The 15,031-nt window shown below is 40.8% G+C and overlaps 1 protein-coding gene across 1 annotated transcript in view; it reads left to right on the plus strand.

Annotated features, from left to right (window-relative positions):
* Nucleotides 1–1,337: 1,337 nt before the first annotated feature.
* ccnd2a (cyclin D2, a) overlaps nucleotides 1,338–15,031 on the plus strand; it is a 112,858-nt gene continuing 99,164 nt past the window's right edge. The window contains exon 1 of the mRNA XM_077596136.1: nucleotides 1,338–1,436. The gene's annotated coding sequence lies outside the window, so the exon portion shown is untranslated. The remainder of the gene's footprint in view (nucleotides 1,437–15,031) is intronic.

Raw genomic sequence — 15,031 nt, forward strand, 5'->3', positions numbered from 1 at the left:
TAGAGGGAACATTGACATGCACCTGCTTGTGGCAGGTGTGATACTGGTGTGCCCTTCGCGAGCAATGATGATGTCGTGACCGGATGATTCGCCTAAAGACGTTTCGCCGACGGACATTTGACAGACGGACAGGTCTCCGAATGAACGTTCGTTCAAACAGCGTTTAATGATTAAATACAAATACTAGTATTTGTATTTAATCATTAAACGCTGTTTTCAGCTGGATTTGACCGAATTTGAGAGCATTTTGAGCCGTTTGGCGAATGGACGTATATAGACGTTTTTTTGCCTCCATCGCGATATCATCACAACATTTTACCGAGGAATTCACTTCCCTGGGCTCGGTTCTAATGTCCAAAGAGCTCCAGTATTTGTATTTAATCATTAAACGCTGTTTTCGGCTGGATTTGACCGAATTTGAGAGCATTTTGAGCCGTTTGGCGAATGGACGTATATAGACGTTTTTTTGCCTCCATCGCGATATCATCACGACATTTTACCAAGGAATTCACTTCCCTGGGCTCGGTTCTAATGTCCAAAGAGCTCCAGTATTTGTATTTAATCATTAAATGCTGTTTTAGGATGGATTTGACCCGATTGCTGTCATTTTACGGCTCGGTTCTGCTACATCTGCCCGCCCAAGAGTGCTTATTCCCGGGCTGCCATTGATGGTAGACTAACATAGATTTTTACTATAATTTGGACAACACCGGCGGCGGGCCGGATTAAAAATCCTAACGGGCCGTATATGGCCCGCGGGCCGAGGTTGAAAAACTTGTACACACACGATCCGGGGGCGGGGCGAGCGCGCGAATCCCGTTTCGGCGAAACCTCCGTTCGGCCGAATGAACGTTCGGCGAAACGTCCATTCGGCGACCTGCCCGTCTGTCAAACGTCCGTCGGCGAAACGTCTTTAGGCGAATCATCCGAGTACCGATGATGTCGCTCACACTGGTACTCAGTGCGCTCAGGGAGGTTGACTTTCTGCTCAGACCAACGAAAAATTAGAGGGAACATTGTTCATGATAGTTATTATGATTTCGCTGATATAATTGTTGTTTTTGTTCTTAAATTCAAATAAATGAGTGTTTTGGTTTATAAAAGCTTAATAAAATATACAGTTCTCAGACATTAGGGCATTTTAGGTGATGTGTTGACATATTTTGTCTAGATTCTCGTTGAATGAGGGCATTTCCTTCCGAAATTGGCTCCTTCTCAGTCTGTGAAAGAGGAGGAGTTTGAGAACAGGAAATCGAAATTGAGGCTCCTCCCAGATTTAGGGGGGGCGACTAAACTCTTTTCCGACCAATAGCAATCCACGCTGAAAAGTTGTAAACAAGGTTGACACGCTGTTTTCGAGCTCGACGTGGGCGTTTAAACACGACAAAATAAAGTAGCAAGTTCCATGTGTGAGTGATCGAGGACACAAAAAGAAGGTGAGTTAAAAGCATTTCCCCTCAAAATGTCATTTTGCGTATTCGGTGCCCGCATATATTCCGTGTGTGCGCCTGGTTTTGTATCGTGATTTGTTTGTGAGGCTTCTGCAGTAGCTAAAAGAAGTCTAGTTGTATAAATTGATTATATTGATAGTTTTAACAATATTTGACATTGCTTCAACAAGTCATGGTTAGTTTCATCATTGTTATGCAAGTCTTTGTTAGTGTTTTGCCAGAAATATGCTGTTGCACTGTAGATTTATTCTTAACATTACTTTGATCAAGCTGAAAAAATTCCACTCTGAGTAGAAGTGGGCAAAACTCCGCCAAATATCACTATGTGCATGTTGTGAGGTCCCTCTAAAGACCCATCAGAGCAAGGAGGGCTTGAGGAAGAAAGGGGGAAGAAAAGCTTCCTGTCAGCCTAGTTTTGGCCGGAATTCAAATGCTGTGGCAACTGCACGTGCATTCATGAGTCCTTGGATAAAGGGGGTTTAATGATTACTACACCGAATTCTGTTGTCATTTTCAGCTCTTCTTACTCCTTCTGTCGGTTAGTTTTTATATTGCTAGAATGAATTGGCCTTTGCTGTTGCCAATGACAGGGAATTAGTTAAATACCCCCCAAAAAGTATTACTAGTTACTAGTGAAATGCCTGGTGGCCATGTTCTCCACAGGCTTGCGTGGGTTTTCTCCAGGTAATCCGGTTTCCTCCCACATCCCCAAAAGCAGGGGTGGCCAAGTTCGGTCCTAAAGAGCCCCAATCCAGTCTGTTTTCCATGTCTCCCTTCACCAACACACCTGAATCAAATAATCAAGATCGGTATGAAGCTTCTGAATAGCTTGCTGATGAGTTGATTGTTTGCTTCAGGTGTGGTAGAGGAGGGAGATATGGAAAACAGACTGGATAGGGGATCTCAAGGACTGGACTTGGCCACCCCTGCGCCTAACCCTAACTCCAACCCTAGGTTTAGATTTAGGCAGTGGCGGGCCGTCAGGGCCTTCAAGGCCTTCTCTGCTGGCCTAAGAAATATCTGAATCAAATTATATTTTGTCCATCAATACTTATTATTCCAAATGGTCTGTTAGCTTCCTTTCATTGCTTTTCCCCCCGGTTGCACTGCTTCCAGATGTGTGTTTTCATGTTGAAGCATTTAACCAATCACATTTCAGCCATTATTTGTTGCCAGATCAGATCTGCCTCAAAGCCTTCACAATCAGTTCTTGCGGGCTCTGCTGCATTAAACTAGACTGTTGCTTTTAACCAATCAGATTTCGAGTTGGCAACCCCACAATGATTTTTCATAGGTGTTAGCATTTTGCTGGCTGGGACATGTCATTGCTTTCACAAACTATGATTGGCTAGTAGGCGGGCCAAAGCAGTACCGAGGCAGCCGAGATCGCAAACTCCACCCACAATGGCCGACAGAAGCAAAAACAAATGGATTCTGTTTGCTCACAAAGCTATTTTCCAGACGGACTTTTCCAGAAAAAAATGGACATCATTAAGAAAAGGCGGTCAACTCCGAAGCTAGCAAGCCTGTTACAGCCGGGAAAATGGTGTGTGCGGCACTTTCAGCGCGCTAACTTAGCTCCACAAGCAAATAGTATATTGTTGTGTTGATTTAAAGCTATTTTCAAAACGGACTATGCCGGAAATATGACAGGACAGGCTCGACTTTCATCATTAGCTTCGATGGCGATAGGAAAGAAGGAAGAAAGAAAGGAGGATGGATATTGTGTAAAATGATTTTTGATGAGTAAAATATGGCTATATTCTTAAATAATATTTCAATTGTGGGCCAAGTTCTGATATCTGAAAAGCTCCAGTGTTTGTATTTAATCACAAAATGCTGCTAGGAAGTGGATTTTACCCCAGTTTAATTTTTGGCGTTTCACCATTGACGTCCATCGCTGTCTTTTCCCGGGAAAAATCACCCCCCTGGCCTGGTTGTAATGTCTCAAAAGCTCCAGTATTTGTATTCAATCAATAAATGATGCTAGGAAGTGGATTTTACCTAATTTTAGTGCATTTTTTGTCATTTCACGTATGGACGTATAGACGTTCATCGCTGTCTTTTTACCGGGGAAATGATACTCCGGGCCCGGTTCTGATGTCTAAAAAGCTCCAGTATTTGTATTTAATCAATAAATGCTGTTTTCGGCTGGATTTTACCCCATTTTCAGGCAATGTTTGCCCGTACGCCATTGACGTTCATCGCTGTCTTTTCCCGGGAAAATCACCCCCTGGCCTGGTTTTAATGTCTGAAAAGCTCCAGTATTTGTATTTAATCATGAAATGCTGCTAGGAAGTGGATTTTACCCCATTTTTGTGCATTAATTTATAGATTATTTTTTATGTGTCGCAGCTGTAGCTGCAGTAGAGGTTTTATAGCCATAAAATAGTTTTTGAGGGTTGGATTGATACGTTGAAGGCGCTACCAGAAAATGCACCGCCCGCCACTGGGTTTAGGGTTAGGTTTAGGGTTAGGTTTGGGGTTTTGTTTAGGGTTAGGTTTAGGGTTATGGTTAGTGTTAGGGTTGACTGGTCACCGATTCCAATTAGTTTTTTCTTTTTTTCTCCCTGTTATGTATTACTTTATCATAAAAAGTCAAGTTCTGTCACATGGGAGCTTGACACTATTACAGGTGACTTTGTGCAAAGGCCAGGTAGATACTAAACACATTGACAGCCAATCACGGGCCACATCTACGGCTAGACAAACAGTTGCCATACATTCAATGATATAATCATTATCAAATGGCTGTCGCTGAGATTCATACCATGCTGCCAAGAAGAATGAGGCAAGTTGACATACAACACAGGATTTCACTTGTGTTCTTATAGAACTTTGTAAAAAGAAATTTGATTGTGTTCGACCTAAGCCTTGAAATTTCTCTTCACTTTAATTTATTTAGCTACGAGCCTAACAATTTTTTCTTATGCACATCTTGAGAGCATGAAGTATTTTGTTTGCAACACTTCAGATGAGGTGCAGTAATTGGTTACCTTTGTTGCTGAAAGCAATGCCGATCTGTGGCGAGAATAACCTGTTTTTGATGGTCACAGTGAAACAGTCTAATCGACTATCTAAAACCCGAATTGAGTCTTATCTCAAAGAAATAAACCTTGCATTCATTTTAAAATGTATTCCCAACTTGAATTTGCACTGCAGATAAACAACAGCTGAGGTGATGTCACTGCTTCCTGTCACAGCGGCAGATCGGGTTGCTGTGTTTTGGGCATTGGGTTGAGTTAAACTTTGCATTGTAAAATTGCCATTTTCATGAAAACGTGTCAACTTCTGCCAGCATCCGTTGTTTCTTCTGCGTGTTCAAAATGCTGTTTGCCTATAGAGCTGTCCTTGAATGGTGAATGACAACAAATACATCACTGAAAGAAGTGGAATGTTGCTATTTTTGAAAATGTCAAACATATTGCTGGAATTAATTTGGCGCCAATATCAATACTGAGTCTTGGATCTAGACATCACTAGTTTGGATACTGCTGTTTTAAAGTATTTCATTAATTGAATCTTTTATGGCAACTCTACTCTGGGTTGTAAACTCAAATGAAAATGCCAATGACAGTATTTCTGAATTTTTGGGATCTTAAAATGACATTTCCGTCTCATTTATTGTGCACCAATAGGTGGATGAGTGGTTAGCAAGGCCACCCCACAGTGTTTTCTCCAGGTACTTCAGCTCCCTCCCACCTCCAAAGAACATTCATTTCTGAGCAGAATGAACCCAAAATAAATGTCCTTGGTTGTGGTTGAATGCCTGAATGTTTGCCGGTCTCCTTGTGCCCGGTGAGTAGCTGGCAGCCAATTCAGGATGCACCCTTCTTACTGCCCATTGTTGGGTGGGATAGGCTACAGCATCCCCGTGGCCCTCCTTGTGAGGATAAGCATTTCAGAATATTAATTCATTTTCTGTGCAAATGGTGGTCCTTGAGATTCTCAGTTTTCATGTTTGGTAACAATACGTTTTTGTTCCGAAATGATGGGTAGTAAATAGACTGAAAATGTTTGTCTGTAGGATGTAAAATGATGCCTGCACAAATTTTTTTAGTTAAGACTCCCATGTCCTTGGAAATGATGTTGTGTATGGAGGGGTGTGTAGTTCTGATATGTTCAGAGGTTGAAGTGGGCATAAGGAGAGATTTTCATTCCGTGCACCATGAAATAAGAGCATGTCAATTTTTTTTTGTGAAATCAAAGGCCCATTTCAAGCGCAATGTACAGAATTTGAACACTGGATTACAAATTGCTTTACTCCTACTACTCGTTTTATTTCCCTTATTGCCTTTGACCTATTAGATCACGTTTATAGGTTACGGAAAAGTCCTTCTCACTATACTGCATTGCTGTCTTTTATGGATTTTTAATAGATTGTTGGTTTTGGTTTGTTGAATGTTTTTTCTGCTCTGGTATGTATTTGCTTCATTCATTGCTTTTTTGTGTGTGTGTGTGTGTGTCATGTTCAAGTAATGTAGGCATCTAATTTAAAAACTGCTGGGTAACACATTTTTGACTTCCACATTTAAAGTACCTATTAGCGTCAAATTATACAGGATATGTTGGAGCATAAATACTCAAGTCATATAATAGTTATATTTGCATGTAGGCTTTTTTGTACATCAATTATCAAAGCAAGCCATGCTTATGTTTATTCCACTTTTTGAATCGTATCTTGACATTTGCTGACGTATTTGACATATGCTGTTTGTTATTTTACAATTCATGTTTTATTTATGAGACAGTGTACATTTCACCAGGCTAGTTTTTGATGAGTTCAGAACCAAAGCATACATTGAAAGCCTTTAATATTGACCGGATGTTACATTTTAGCCGATGATAAAATGTTGAGGTTAATTTAGTTTGTTAAATGGTGACCTCTAGCGGAGATAAATCATTATTCTTGAATTCTTTTTTAAGCGGCTTTTATAATAATTAGATAAATGCTGATTAATGTTCAGGAACTGATGACATTTTAAAAACTAATTTTAACTGCAGCTTATTTGTTTGTTTACCTTTTAATAACTGTTTTTAAACACTCAACATTTGTCAATCTTAAAGGATTGTTCTTAAATGGTCTACTCTGGCCTAAACAAACCATTTAAACTGTAGGAAAATAACACAAATTTTATAACAGCCTAATCATGCGCAAGTTCTAAGGGACTTAGAGCATTTGCATTTAAAAAAGTAGAAGTCCTTACTGTACTTTTAATGTTATTTTACAACAACTACTAATGTTTCAGTGCCACTAGATGGCAGAATAGATCAAATTATGAGTAGGAAGGAATCTATGATCATTTACATCACGAAGTTATTTTTTTTTTTAAATCAATTGATGAGTTACATTAGACAAAGTCCTTTTCAGAAAAATCACATTTCACAAGTGTTATTCTTTTATTTTAAGCCTTGTACTTGCATTATGTGGTAGCTCGGAAGGTTTGGGAAATATGACTAATTTTCAGTGTCAATTAACTTTGATGAACTTGGAAATTAACCGCTAATATCCTAAACCTTTTCCATGGATTTTTTTTAATTTTTTTATGTCAACACATCAATGATTGGGAGGAAGCACCAGCAATGCTGATGAGATGGAGTCTCTCATCCTTTTTAATGAACTATATTTCCTTGTTTTCTTCAGTGAACTGCATGTGTAAATTTTAACCTTCAAGTCAGGACCTTCCCCACTCAATATTTCAGGAATTGATCCCTTTCCTCAAGGTAATTGGCCTTTCCTCCCACGCCTTGTCGTGTCAAGATTAATGGCTTAATTTATGTAGTCGTATGGCACTAACTGGCCTAATAACAACAAACCATTTTCCCCAAACTGCCTAGAGGTCGGCATTGACCACCTCAACAGCTAGTAAACTCAGCCTGACTGAAAAAAGCTCTGTTAAGACCCCCATATCTAACTATATTTACTACTATATCTACAAGAAAACAGTGTAACAAAAGTACACTCCACACATTTGCAGTAATGTTAAATTTCTGTACCACACAAGTAGGGCAAGGGGCAGTAAAGCTTTATGTGACCCTGGATAGACCCTCGGTTTATTTGCTTCTGATTGTATATGTGAGGTCTAAGGAGGAAAGGATGAAATAGCAAGACCATTTGGGAAGCACATTAGGGGCCTATGACCCAGCAGAGGGGTATCCTGATCGACTCCAGAATTCCTCCCAATGGCGCCCAGCGTGGAGGAACAACTATGGCCTTTGTTGGGAACTCTGTTGATCTCACACAGTTAATATAGACTTTTCCCACTGACGCAGCCAACAGTCTGTAGTCGTTTAATGAAGTGGCTGTTGAGTTTAGAAGGCGCAGGCGTGCTCGCTATTGGCGTTGACAAAATGGAAAATGTCTGTGATACGCGTAAGCGTGTACTGTAAGTGAGATGCGCATGTTCGGATACTGCTTCAGTACAAACTTGCTCGCGCGTGTTTTCAAATCGATGCACACAGGTAGGTATCATGAAATGGGACTGTGTAGTCACCGGCTGATGGTGTAGTGTTTCACTCGCTCGGGCTCGATTCCCGCTGCTGGCGGTATGATTATGAGTGCGAATGTTTGTCTCTGTGTGCCCTACAGCTGACTGGCGACCAGTCTAGGATGTAGCCTGTCTTTTGCACTAAGTCAGCTGGGATAGGTTGCGGCAACCCCCGCAACCCTTACGAGGATGCACAGTACGGAAGATGACTGACTGACTGAGTAGTAAAGGTAATCTATATTGCACACGACTTTTAGTGATGCTGATAGACGTTCGGTCAATTCTATTTTGACTGGAGGGTTGGCGCTCATTGATTATGTGTCACTGCCATTAGCCATGTGTAAAAATTACAATCATTATTTCTTTAATATTTTCAAGCAAAAGGATCAATATTTTTTAAAGGTCAATGTTGTCAAATATTTATTCAATGCGCAGTCTGACAAGGAGTTTGAGATTGAGAGTGTCATCACGCTTTTTTTTAGCCCCCAACCTCAAGCGATAATTCAAACTGTCATTAACCTTAGAGAACACTTGCATCAATGCAACAATACAATTGTCTACATGAGTTTTCCAGCTCGGTAGACAACTGGCTGTATGGGGGAAGGGACACAATATGTGTCAGACTTTTAACGTCCTCCAATGTATTTGGTGGGAATTATCGATGGAAGAACATTGTAGACTGAAGCGAGTCCATTGGCTTCATTAAGAGTTTTTGATTGCTGTCTTGTCATATTGGGAGGCGCATACAAGCAGCATACAGTGAAATATTTGAAGTAATCAAACTTTGATGACTATCAAAGTATAGCTCTTTATTTATTGTGTGCGTGTGTGTGTGTTTGTGCATGTGCGTATGCGTGTGTGTGTGGTGGGGTGGGGTGGGGGGGGGGGGGGTGATGTGAAAGAGGAAGAGTAGCAGACACAGGCTAAGGAAGAGGTCAGAGAACAAGACTCGCGATGGTCTTGAATAGCATATTGTCTCCTTTTGTTGTCAGCTATTGTTTTGAATTTACAGAGCCAACAAGGCTGGGTACAAGGAACACCAGCGCAGAGACAATGGGACGTTGCGCATCAGCACATATTGTAGACCTGAATTAAATCATCCAAACAGTGCTCTTTCAGATAGCAAATAAAGGTTCGATAAACTACGTAGTCAAAACGGTGACATCTAAAGTCTTGTTTTAGTTGGTGTGGTGTCACGTCATTTAATGTCTATCCTTAAATGGTGGGTAGGTCTTGTCGCACAGGCAAAAAGATCTTAATACTCTTTTTGTTACCTAAACAACACCCACCAATAGATGGTATCAGCAGATATTTGTTAAAATATACTGTCAAGACATTATCAAAGCGCTCACATGCTTGAATTGGGACAGTCTTAATCGATTGAGGTCCAGCACAGGTAATAGCCAGCCAGGTGTTTAGTTCTGATCATTCCCACAGACGTCTATAAACACTTGAGAAAAGAATCCTGATTTATCTTATCATAATTTGTGCTTGAAAAGGTTAATTATTTTGAAAGGTCTTTGTAGTTATTTCTTTGCTCCGTTTATCCTAGCAAAACTTTACCTTTCATTTCCATTTTCATGCTTGTCTATTTATCCACATCTGCTGTGAATGGACAGTATCACTGCATGAATTTGAATTTGCTCACACTGCTATTCAAGTGACCATCTTTTCATGTGAAGGCAGATTGCAGTCTGTTTTGGCGTCCTATTGTGCAGCTGTCAGTTATTTTCCAAACACTCAAGTGTCATTTGCCTCAGATTGCGTCCCTTTTTAATTCCCGCCTCTTCTCCGTGGCGCTCTGGCATACATTTCATTGAGTGTGCATCAGCGGGCAAATTCATTCTTTTTCAAACATTTTCATAGTAGCCGTAAGCCTCCCTTTTAATTCCAAGGACAATGTGTTTTTGTCCATCCTTTTCAGCGGCAAGTGTGGGGATTGGCGTTCTCTCCCTCTGCCCCTCGCTCCCTCTTCATTTTCTGAGGGTATCTGGGGGGACCCCAGAGCGTGGTGCTTCTCTCAGCACTCAATTGTCTGACTGTAATGAACCATGATGAGAGATACCAGAATGAAATGTTATAATTCATGCAGACTTCAGGAAAGAGCACGTGGCCAGCAGTGGGCCCGCTCTATGATTGCCTCCCGCTCATCTTCCAGAACAATACATCGGCGCTGCCAGCGCCACTTGCCCCGCTCGGGCCTAGCGTTGTTTTGTCCCCTTAGTGCTATTCAAAGTCATTTAGAGCTGAAAGGTTGTCTGTGATCACCGACATGCCAGAACATCTCTTTGGGAAACTAGGCAAACTGTCTCCCCAAAGCAGATGTCGTCTTGGAATGCTCTTATTCTTTGCACATCACCTCCTGATTTACATACAGTTGACCCTTGGAACTTCAATTCAAGGAGGCTGTTCACATTTGTATTTGGGAAGATTCGGAGTGACTGTTGACAATGAGAAAGAGGAGAATTAATCCATTGCGGAGGTCAAACTAGCAATCGCCTTGCTGTACTTACATATAATAAATAATAAATGCCTTTCGTGTGGTGTGTTTCAAGACAACGACCTCTGCGGGTTCAAGTCCACCCGTTCCCCATTTTTCTGTTGTTGTCAGATGGCGATGATGATTCCTTTAGCTAAAGGCATTCATTCCTTCATTTTCTCAACCGCTTATCCTCACGAGGGTCCCAGCTGACTCCGGGCACGAGGCCGGGGACACTGAATTAGTGGGTGGAAACCGGAGTCTCTGTCCAAATAGTTTGGGGTAGGTGTGCATCATTCACAATTTTCTGACCAATCACCTATTATTGAAAACCCTGGCCTGCTGTTTTATGTTGATACTGATTTATTTTTTCCTACCTGGCATTTTTTAATCAATCTTGTTTCATTACAGAACATTACATATGAAACAAGATGGCACATGCAGTAGTTCTCTTCAACATTTGCATACTTAAGAAACTATCATTTATTTGACCAAAAGTTAAAATGCAGCTATATTTTTCTCTAGAAAAGAATTTTTACAAGCTCTAAGAAATGTTTTATTGTTTTGAAGAGGTGCGAAATGATAGCATGTCTTGTAATTATGTACTATTTTGAATATTAGGCAGATGTGAGCGTTCTCTCAACCACAAGTTATTAGCTGACCGAATTCACTCGGAAAGAAAAGAGAAAGTAATGAGACCATCTCGCGTCTTCAAAGCAGTTCATCCCATCTTGACATTAAAAACGTCCACTTCTTCCCACATTAACATAAAGACCGGCAGAATTTACAATTTTAAATGTGATGTCGAAATCAGAAATTAAGAAAACATGCAATTTTATTTATATATTAGTTACCACAAATATCCCTCATCAAATTTGACTTGCGTTTGGCACATAGGTTCACTTATATTTTTATTTATCGTCACTGCTCACCTTAATTTATTAACTTGGCTTACCAATCAGTCCGTTCACTTTTAGATTGGATGTCTATCGGTGTTAAAAGTAGTAAATGAGTTCATGCAGAGAATGTAGTCAACATTTGCTCCAATAAAACTGATGGAAAAAAAGTGAACTAGGTATGAGAGAAACACTAGCGGTTAAAAAACTACCTGAATTTGTAATAACTTTGAGTGACTCCAAATGCTGTAGCAAGATGTCCCCTTGAGCAGCATTGAATCCCACTGACTAAAACAATGTGCATTATTTAAAAGCATGGTAAGGTCAACAGTCCTTTCTCACTCTATCAAGGAATGTAAAAAGTGTTAAACAATTGGGGGACAGAGTTGAATAAGTTACAGTGCAGATTTGAAAAGTTTGGGCCAAACATAAAAGCTCGGAGGAAAACAGGGAAGCCCGCACAAGTGGGTGTGCTGGCAACACATCCATCTCGGCGCCACACAATGGTGGCAGCAGCCTTCCCTCGCTCCCAGGCTTTACAGAAGGAAATGAATGTTTACTCTTGTTATTTAATGGTTCCTTTTTTGTTGTTAAAGAATAGAGCCAGGCACCAGAATGATCAAAAACCTTTCAATCCTGTCGTAATTATTGCTCTGTCAGGTGTTGCTTTGCGCTCACATTTGAGGGGAATAAAAACATTTGGGCTTTGTGCCACAGATATACTGTCGATGGAAGTAGTGGAGCTTGGATGGAAAACATTCTTATTACATCTGTGTTGGCTACATTCTGGCGTATTGTGTCCAATGGCTGGATAGACCATGTTTTACTTTATTCAAACACAAATCTACGACACCCAAAAGTAATTTTGCAACTAGCGTTTTTCTTCAATCTGTTCCGTACTATTCTATCATTTTGTTCACGTAGGCAAGCAAAGTGTGCCAATGTTATGTTTATTCAATTGGAATTTTCGACAAAGACGACAAAGTTGCCTATGAAACGCTTTGTAATGTTCTTCCAGCTTTGGCTCTTATTCTCTTTCTATCTGGTTTCCATCCTAACATCTGCTCCCAGCCAGCCACCTGTCTGCTGTCAAATGCAATATTAATGTACGCCATCCACTGTTAATTATTACCCCTGAATTTTGTCATGTCAAACTGAATATGCATACAAAATTGTAAAGATGCATTTGAATCGAGGTGATCACTCTCTTTCCTCTTTTTCTCCCCCTCCACCAAACGCCTTTTCTCAGGTCTTTCTATCCACTGAACTTGTAATTGTGAGTGTGTTTTTTTGCGCGCGAGCGTGTTTGTGTGTACTCAGCGTGCCTCCATACACCACTTCAGCTAGTTTCCCAGGAGACGCACAACTGCGTGTGCGAGGAGGGTGGCAGAGGGATGCTTGAGGGGTGGATGAAGGGATCGGGTGATGGAGGGGTGGCACATCAACCCGGGGAAGTAAAGCGGGGGTGGGTGGGTGTTTGGTGGCTTCGGACTGTGGAAGGCTGAAGTAATGAGAGGTGTTGTAGAAGGGGAGGCGCGCAGGGGGTGGGCAGTAAAGCGAGGCCAGGCGGGTGGCATGGCAGTAGGGCCTCCTTGTGTCCTTGTCCCCCTTGTCCCTCCTGGTCCCTTTTGCGGACAGCATCTGCAGCCTGCTTTACATGCAAAACACACCCTGCGGAGAGGGCGTCTACACATGGGGCTAAGGGGACGAGAAGAAAAGCATTCCTGAGTCAGTGCTGGGAGAAGAGGGAGGTGGGTCTCTTCAACAGCCTCTCTCTACCACTGTCTCTCCCAGATGAATCCGCAGGGAGAAGGCAGTAATGAGGGATGAGAGGATAAATTCACTACAGATTATTTCGCTTTGGTTCTGCTCAGAGCTCATTTCCATACACTGTCGATGACATTTTTTTCCCCTGTCAAGTTTCATTTTCACCAGATCTCAAACTATGAACCAATTTCATCCTTATAGAAATGTAGCTTTAACAGGAACCAGCAATAAAGTCTGAAAGTTGAGCGAGTGAAAATGTGAATAGATAACCTTCAGAAAAGACTTTGAATGTTTGTGTAACTGTAATGGAAGATATCACAAATAGCATAGATAATGTTCTCGTATTTCAGCATGATCTCACCAAATTTTTGTTGGAAAATTTAGCATGATATTTCAATTGCAATAACTTTTCCAGGAACCATTAAACAGCGCACACACCCAAAAGATTCCAAGTCTTGTTGCAATGTAGATTGTTACAAATATGCCAGACACACTGCTGTTGAAACGCGTAGTGTGTAGAAACATGCTGTCCCAAGAATGCTGCCAATTGGTCTCAATTTTTTTTAAAGTCGTTAAAGTTAAGCCAAGTAACAAACGAAAAATTTTCAACTGTACCTCTTTAACCCTCTGCCTTGTTTTTATGTTTTTTTTTTAAATTAACAACCAAATTCAAATTTGAAGGGTACACCTGCACGAATCCAATATCCTTTTTCAGCTTTATTGTTTGCCGAAATAGACAGCGTCTTTTCATCGGAAAATTGTAAATGGTTATTTCCCTCTGGATTATAAATCCAAATTTTCAATTCCTCTTAAGGAATTCTTCCAGTCTAAAACACACTTTCAGGAAAGTATCAACCCAGATCTATTATTTTCCTCATCCCCATTGTGTCCATCTTTTCCTGTTGAACTTAGAGTGCAACCAATCTGTCCACAGTAGTTGTCTGTTATTGGCAGTCATGTCCCTTATTGTTAATAGAGGAAAAAACAGAAATGGATAACTCAAGGTCTTATATTCAAATTTGGTCATTTTATTTCATAGCTTTCCCATTTTCCTTCCATTATGTTAAATGTTAGATCCCCCTGCTGCCTCTAACAATGTACTCAACACTAACCAGATGTCATGGCTTGTGAGTCATCTGCATGTGTGTGAGTTTGTGAATGCCACCCGCCAAGGCAAGCGATTATACATATTTTAATGTACTCATGTTGTAAGCCCTCCAAAGTTGTAACATTTCAAATCACACAAGTGGAATGATGCACACGCACACCAAGACAACATACACAAATACAGAACGGAATGGATGAGCACTAGACTGCATCAATGACTGATGTATTTTTTTTTTGCGAGGAAAAAAAAAACTAAATCACTTTCCAATTTCCCCTAATTTTCAATACATTCTAAATAATGCGTAATGGGTTTAAATTGGAAACTTACTTCAATTGCTAAATAATCCCCCACTCTAGCTGCTTGTTTTTTCCATTCCCACATAGCTAAGCTTCCTCTCAGTTGGTTCAATAATGCTGCAGAAATGATTTGTGCAAGATTGCTCTCTTTGTGTAACTGTGTGTAACAATAAACGGAGGAAATGAATGCAATTGCCTGACTAAGTGTTTAGATTGTACCTATCAGGAGTTACATTACCGTCCTCTCAAGTTTCAAAGGAAAGGCCATAAGAAAGTTAGTTAGTAGGAGCCATGAATTAATCATTTTCATAATCTTTTGTCAATATGAGCTTTCTGAAATAATTGCCTTTTAATTTTCTTCAGGTGGCCCGGCGGTTGTGTGATTAGCGCGTTGGCCTCAGAGTTCTGGGGTCGAGGGTTCGATACCAGGTCTCCTCACTGTGTGGAGTTTGCATGTTCTCCCCGGGCTTACGTTGGTTTTCTCCAGGTTCTTCTGTTTCCTCCCACATCCCCAAAACATGCACGTAAACTGGTTGAACACTCTAA

Source organism: Stigmatopora argus, chromosome 3, assembly GCF_051989625.1.
Source record: "Stigmatopora argus isolate UIUO_Sarg chromosome 3, RoL_Sarg_1.0, whole genome shotgun sequence".
In the NCBI taxonomy this organism is placed as follows: domain Eukaryota; kingdom Metazoa; phylum Chordata; class Actinopteri; order Syngnathiformes; family Syngnathidae; genus Stigmatopora; species Stigmatopora argus.